Genomic DNA, 7,697 nt, shown 5'->3' with positions numbered 1-7,697 from the left:
TATATTCTGTATATTAATCCCCTGCCAGATGAGTAATTTGAACGTTTTTTTCTGCCATTCAATAGGTTGTCTTTTCATTTTGCTGATTGTTTCCTTTTCTGTGCAGAAGCTCTTTTGCTTAATATAATCTCATTTGTATATTTTTGCTTTTGTTGCCTATTCTTTTGAGGACTTATTTATAAAATCTTTTACCAGTCCAAAGTCCTGAAGCATTTCCCGTATATTTTCTTCTAGCAGTGTTATGGTTCTGGGTATTACTTTAGGTCTTTGATCCATTTGAATTGATTTTTTTTTTCCACCAGTTGTCAAATGATCCTTTATTGAAATATTTTCCTTTGTGCTTAACTGGCTGGGCATTCCACAGCACCACTATTGATGTCATCTATGATGTCATGAGGGTGGCGGCCATCAACATTACAGCCCACAGACTGGGCAGTCCCCAGGATCTCTTTAATGGTTCCAGAGAGTTCTCTGGCTAAGGATCGGTGCCGCATCTGTCGAGCAATGTTGACGATCTCATCAAAAGTGATATTCCCACTGTGTTTAATGTTTTTCTGTTTCTTTCTGTCTCTTGGTGGTTCCTTGAGGGCTTTGATCATCAGGGCAGAGGCAGAAGGCACCACCTCAATCTGGGCCTGTCTGTTCTGAATGGTCAGTTTCACTGTAATCCTCAGGCCCTTCCAGTCACCCGTTGCCTCGGCAATGTCATCACCAACCTTTTTTGGAGACAGACCCAGGGGACCGATCTTGGGGGCCAGGGCAGAAGTGGCACCGACTTCACCTCTGGTGCACCTCAGATATACGACTTTGATCTCGTATATCTGGGGTCGAACTTCGGCTGCATGGTGGAGGCGGCTGGTGTTGGATGAACCCGGATTCAGGATGACCAAACAAAGTTGCACCTTGGCCTCCTCCGAGCCAAAAGCCGAGAGCTGAACTGATTTTTATATAGGATGAAAGATGGGCATCTAGTTTTATTTTTTCTGCATGTGGATATTCACTTTTCCCAGAATCATTTATCGAAAAGGCTGTCCTTTCCCCAATGAGTGTTCTCGGCACCTTTGTCAAAAATCAATTGGCTGTAGATAATGTGGATTAATTTTTCTCTTTTCTGTTCCATTGGTCTAGGTGTCTGTTTTTATGCCAGTACCATGCTGTTTTGGTTACTACAGCTTTGTAGTACATTTTAAGGTCTGGTAGTATAATATCTCCAGTTTTGTTCTTTTTGCTCAGTACTGCTTTGGCTATTTGGGATCTTGTGATTCTATACAAATTTTAGGGCTTTTTTTCTATTTCTGTGAAGAATGTCATTTGTATTTTGATAGGAATTGCATTAAATCTATAGATCACTTTGGGTAGCATTGTCATTTTAACAATATTAATTCTTCTGATCTATGAGCATTGGATGTCTTTTCATTTGTTTGTATCCTATTCAATTTCTTTCTTCAATGTTTGATAGTTTTCCTTGGAGAGATCTTTCAGTTATTTGGATAAATCTGTTCCTATTTTATTTTGTGTAGCAATTGCAAATGGGTGTCTTCAAGACATTCCAGGAATTGTCTTCAAGACAATCCAGGGATTCTGTGAGGTCCTGCCTTTTCCAATTATGTCTCTGTATGAGATTGAATTTTCAACTAAAACATCGCACCAGTCTGAACACAAAAGCAGATATGAGAATCCTGCTGTCTTCTATCGATCCAGACATTAAAGACATTTGTAAATATGTAAAATAATATCTCATTAGTATTTTGTGTTAGAAAACATGTTGGTTTTCTATAAAACGTTATTTATGCTGGCATAGAATGACTTTATTATTGCTATTTTTTAAATTCTAAGTTTTAATTTTTATGTATAAAACGTTGATAGATATAACCCACATAAAAAAAATTACTTGGTGTCCTCAATAAAATTGAAGAGTGCAAAGAGGTCCTGACACCAAAATGTTCAACTCAGAATCAGGGGTCAGCAAACTATGGCCCTTGGGCAAAATCCAGCCCACCACCTTTTTTTTTAAATAAAGTTTTCGGTTTTTAAAACATTGTTGTACTCATGCATTAATATATTGCCTACAGCTGCCTTTGCACTAGTAGCAATGAGTAGTGGTGACAAATCCTATATGGCCACAAAGCCTGAAACATTTACTATCTGGCCCTTTAACAAAATAATTGCCAAGCTTGACTTAGGCCATCATGATTCATCACTTGGGAATCGGTTCAAGAGATGAATCTGATGAAGTCTGATTTTTTTTTGTCCTGGAAAGAAAAATCAAAATAAATTTTAATCTATTTTCTATATAGATCTGTGTCCATTCAGAAAAGAAAAATCAGGGTTCTATTAGCTGTGAACAAGGCAGACCTAACAACCTCTGTCCCCATGAAACTTATTTTCCTGTTGGGAGTAGAGGGTAGAGGACAATCAGTAAGTCAGTGTTGTGTTCCCAGCAGCCAGGACAGTGCCCAGGACAGAACATACTCAGAAGACACTGTTCGATTCTTGTCATGAGGAGTTTAGCAATCTGAGTTTCCTCTCAGCTTTAGTGGGCAGAATTTTCTAACATGTTTCTGATCCTAGTTCCCACTTTTGCAAGTAGCCATCTCCATGGACTTTTACAGTCTCTCTGTAATGCTGATCAATTATGACAAAACTCCTGCCAGGCATTCTTCCAGAAGGATTTCTGCAGCATTAACCTCTAATGAAACAATCTTTGCGGCACCAGGGTGGGACTATTTCCCCACTTCCATGTTGAAGTTGACAGAATGAATTGTGTCTCAGAGACTCTCAAATACTAATGTCCCCTTTGACTATCTAAGCTGTTGAGCTTATTTTAAATGGCTACTCTGCTTAAACCACACTGGCCCAGGGGAGTCTAACCTCTGCCCAATGTTGATAGTCAAAATATTTAGCAACCAATATGACCTAGCATGGAAGCCAGCTCCAACACCCCTATGGCCATACTGATGCCCCCAAGCCGAAAATGAGCCCTGCCTCCATGGTCTACCGGGAATGGCTTCCTGAATTCCTCTTTTGGGGGTGTTGAATAAGGTTTCTCATATTATGAAACCACTATTTTCTAGATTCTTTGCAGTCCACTAAAAGAGAAAACCATTCTTCTGGAGATTATGCTATCTGGAAATGTCCTGTGGTCACGTCCTGACAGGACTTTTGGAGAAGGCATCAAAGCAGCATGTGTTAGTCTGCCCTGCCTCACCCAGCTAGAAGTCATGCCAAGGAAGAGAATGCACGTGGCCCAGAGAGACCAGCAGGAGGCAGGAGGATCTTAATGCAGCTCTAGCTCTTATGACCCCAGGTGAGTGTTACATTTAGGTTTGGCTAGACTATTGTCCCCAAGTTATTCAATCAAACACTAGTCTAAGTGTTGCTGTGAAGGTATTTTGTCAATGTGATTAAAATCTATAATCAGTTTAAGTAAGGAAGATTATCCTAGATTATCTGAGTGGGCTTGATTCAATCCATTGAAAGGTTTAGGAACAGAATTAAGGCTTCCTTGAAGAAGAAATTCCACCTGTGGGCACGTGAGATTTCCAGCCTGATCTTCCTGCCCTGCAGATTTCAGATTTGTCTAGCTAGCTTCCCACAACCGTATAAGCCAATTCCTTGCAATAAATTCTGATCTATATATTCTACATATATCTGTATGTATATCCATATATCTGTCCAGCTATCTAGCTAGCTATGATTTGAATGTGAAATGACGAACAAGAAAGGAAGTTTTCTAGGCCAGGATTTGCTAATGCCTGCCCATTCCAGGGAACCTCTTCTCCTCATGGGACTTTTGGAACTAGCTCTCCCCTCACTAAGGAAAATGCATACTCTGTTGTCCCTGAGCTTCCTGCATCATCATAGCCATGGTGATGCCAAAAAGCAACAAAGTGTAGAATGAGAATGAGCAATTTCTTTTTTTTTTTTTTCATTCAGCCAGTATTTCCTGTGTGCTACTCTGAGTCAGGCGCTGTGCTACATCAAGCATACAGCAGTGAATGAAGGAAATGGGCCCCCTGCCCTCTTGGAGCTTGTCATATAGTGGAAGAGGCAGGCACGTCAATGAGTAATTCAACAAGAATACGTGGGGCTTTCATGGGGTCCCAGCAGGCTGCTGAGGAAGCACACGGGAGGGGCACCCAACTCAAGCAGGAGGGCTCAGGGAAGGAAGGCTTCACTTAAGATGCAACAGCCAAGTCAAGCCCTGAAGTCAGCCAGGTGAGGCTCACCAAGGGGTACAGGGAGGAAATTCTAAGCACAGGGAAGAGTACACATAACCCACAGGTGGGCACCACAGAACATGAGATTGCCTGGGAACTTAAGGCCAATATGACAAAATGCAGAGTGCAAAGTGTAGAGATTAGAAAAGATCAGTCACCCCTTTTTGTACACACTGGTAAGGAGCTTTACACTTTATCCTAAATAGGACCCCCTTGACATGTTTTTTAAAGCAGGGGAGTGACAGGGTAAAGTCTGTATTTTTTAAGTGTCAGCATGAGAAAGACAACAGCATGGTCAGAGAAGACAATCGGGCCTGAGGAAGAGGACCTAACACAGGATTTAGCTGCTCCAGGCCAAGGGCTTCCCCTCCCACTAGGGCAGCTGAGGGACCCAGGACAGTGTCTGTCTGCTGCTTAAGACCATTCCTCAGTGTGCCTCTCCCATCAGCCCTGCCATAGCCAACTTCTTCAGCCTTGAAGAAGTTCTAGGGTCTTTTTGGCTTTTGTTAAGACAACAGAAAGATGCAGGGAAGGGAGGAGAGGGAAGTCAGCATTTATCAAGCACAGTTCGTTTTCCAGGTGCTAGGGTTAAGTTCTTTGTATGTCTTCCTTTCACTTAATCCTCACTCTAACTCGGCGAATATCTAACGCCCATCTCTCCAGGCATAGCCCAGTTGCTCAAGGAGACAGACAGGCTGGTTAACTGGTAGAGTGTCTGTCCCAAACCACGCTCTTCACCTTCCTGCAACACACCAGGAACCCCTGCAGCTCCTCTCCTGCCACATCTAGGGTGAACCAGGTAAGGGCCCTCACAGCTAGAGTGTGGGAGCAAAGACAGGCTCGCTTCCTGTACAGTCACAGCAGCAATTGTGATGACACCAACACACATGCAGGCTTAGCTCAGGCCAGACCCTCACTGCTAAGGAGTTGCCATTATCATCCCTGATATGGAGGCGGGGAACCCAAAACACCGAGAGCAGTGTGTGCTTAGGAAGCCAGAGAGCTGGGAGTAGAGCCCCAGCAGCCTGATCCAGAGCCCCTGTTCTTCACCACCACACTGCCCTCCTCTAGGGAGCACAGTGGGGGTCCTGGAGCCTCTTTCCATCTGTTGGATCTCGGTGAGAGGTACAAATTGATCTTGAATGAAAGCCATGGGCTCCTCACCTTTCTCTTGTAAGATTCCTAAATTTTAGGCACTCTTACTTGGTTTGGTATAGCTAAAACTCTGATACCTTTCATTGTCCTTCATGATTTTACCAACCTCCTTGGTTCTAACAATTGGAGTTTAAGAGTTACTATAGAAAATGTTCTGTATTTTAATGTACAATATGATTGCTGGCCATTTATATACAATGTATAGACTTCAAAGGAACAGAGTAGGAGTGAGCAAATGACTGAATTATCCAAGTATTTCTTCCACAATCCCTTTTTTGGTGTGGGGTCATTTACTTGGTGCATGTGGACATCTGTGCGATAGAGCAACCAGGGGAGCCGGAACACTCAGCCCAGCCTAAGCCTTTGTGTACAGGATCAGGTCCTAAGAGTGACAGCCATCTGCAGGTCATATTCTTCCAAGGAAAAGTCAGTGGTACCACGAAGGGGCTGGGTAAGCATTTGGAAGCTCACCCAGAGGAGGGGGCCTCATTGGTCCACTCCTGTCCTTCTGAAGGCCCACAGTTGAACCTCCAGGCGCCCCCTCCGGGATGGCTTGGTGTTAATTATGATGCAATCCCCTGGCCATGCAGCCTCAGCAACAATTTCAGGAGTCAGGGTCTATGTGCAAGGCCATTAACACTAAACATGTTTTAATCCATAATTGTGTGAGATTTATTTAATTTAGGGGCTTTATTTATAGTTCGATCGGAATTGTAATGTATTTTCAGCCCTCCTCACTGTGATCTGTCAATTTTTACGGCGTCTTTTAATTGTGTTCTTTCAGGCCAGGTGCAAGCAGTTTTCCAAAGCAGGCTGATCAGAGAAGGCCTCCAATTATGTGTGGGGGAGGGGAAGTGGCCTCACACAGACATGACCCTGTGCCACCACGAAAGCAGGGACACTGATCCTGGGTCCTAGGTCTTCTGAGAGCCACCACTCACTGACTGCAGGCACGGTGACCCTCCACCCCCAGCCTAGCCTCCCATTCTCTGCTCTGGCAGAGCTTGTGTGCTAGAATGAGCTTCCAAAAATTCCTCCACTCAGTTTGTTCCTTTGTTCATTCCTTTGTCCATTTAACAAACATTTACTGTGGATCTACACTGTGGTAGACTCTGTGTTCAGAATAATACAAAGATGAATAAGACGATGGCCCAGCCTTCAAGCAGCTTATGGTGTCGCAGGGGAAGACAAATAAAAAATGATAGAATTTGCTAGAATTTGCTGAGCATCTATCTAGTGCCAGGCATTGAAGTATGCACTAGGGACACAAAGCTTGTGGATTCAGGGGATTTGCTCAAAGCTAATTTATCCTAGAGTAATTTGAATGACTATAATTTGGCCGAGACCTAGATGCAGGAAAGCAAGTTCATTAATACGGCAATTTGATCCAAACACCTACAGGTCTCTCACCATCCAAACTGAACAGCTCCTGATGGTGAGGAATCCTTCACTTAGTTAAACATGAGTGTGTCTTAGTCCTGTTTCTTTGAGTCTTGGTAATTTTCAAACACCATGGGAGTACTTTTGCAACTCTTTATGCATCTTTAAGCATTTTATCTGTTTTTCTAAGTTATTTTCTTCCAAATCATACACTGCCACAAGCGATCAGTATTGGAGTACAGCACCAGAAATTGAAGTAAAAGAAGATGAAGGAATTGAAATGAGGTTCCCCCAGCTGGGAACACACGCTGCAGAAAGGCTAATTCCAACAAAGCTGGAGAATAATGTACCCCCAACTCTGTGCTAACACCGAGGCACTCAGCAAAGTCATGGGCCTTGTCCATGTGATTCACTGAGGTATCCTGGAACCTGGAACAATGCCTGGCATGCACAAGTGATCAACAAATGTTCAATGAATAAATAATGGGTGGGGATTAAAAAAACAACAACTAGAGACAATGCTTTACTGGTTTAAAAAATGAACAGGTTTTGTCAGGAAACAAGGTAAGAAATCCGTATTAATTGAGTCCCTACTGTGGGCCAGGCATAGGGCTAAGTGACTTAGTTCTAAGTCATTAAATCCTCACAACAGTGAGGTGAAGTATTGTCATTCCCACCTAACAGAGGACACTGAGGCTCAGGGAGCTTATGTAGCTTGCTTAGGGTTACCAAATATAAGAGCTATAAGAAGAAAGGTGAAGGACGCCCCTGGCTAAGAGGGTCTACTTTCCTGCAGGCTTGCATAAGGCATAATGCATCCTAATTCAGGAACAGCTAATCATGGCCAAACGTTACTCCAGAAAGAATTTTAAATATTGTTAATGTGTAACTATTCAAAATGCTTTCCTTTTATAGGTTTATAGAAGAATAGCTTCAGGGCTG

At 43.0% G+C, this 7,697-nt stretch overlaps 1 long non-coding RNA gene and 1 pseudogene across 2 annotated transcripts in view; one reads left to right on the top strand and one right to left on the bottom strand.

Annotated features, from left to right (window-relative positions):
• Positions 1-302: 302 nt before the first annotated feature.
• On the bottom strand, positions 303-859 carry LOC129043791 (large ribosomal subunit protein uL11-like; annotated as a pseudogene).
• Positions 860-5,135: 4,276 nt separating this feature from the next.
• LOC129043790 (uncharacterized) overlaps positions 5,136-7,697 on the top strand; it is a 26,620-nt gene continuing 24,058 nt past the window's right edge. For both annotated transcript variants that reach the window (XR_008504526.2, XR_008504527.1), the window contains exon 1: positions 5,136-5,345. This is a non-coding gene — a long non-coding RNA (uncharacterized LOC129043790). The remainder of the gene's footprint in view (positions 5,346-7,697) is intronic.

The sequence above is a fragment of the Pongo pygmaeus genome, chromosome 13, assembly GCF_028885625.2.
Source record: "Pongo pygmaeus isolate AG05252 chromosome 13, NHGRI_mPonPyg2-v2.0_pri, whole genome shotgun sequence".
In the NCBI taxonomy this organism is placed as follows: domain Eukaryota; kingdom Metazoa; phylum Chordata; class Mammalia; order Primates; family Hominidae; genus Pongo; species Pongo pygmaeus.
Note: the sequence above shows the minus strand (reverse complement) of the source record. Positions and strands in the feature narration are given on the sequence as shown.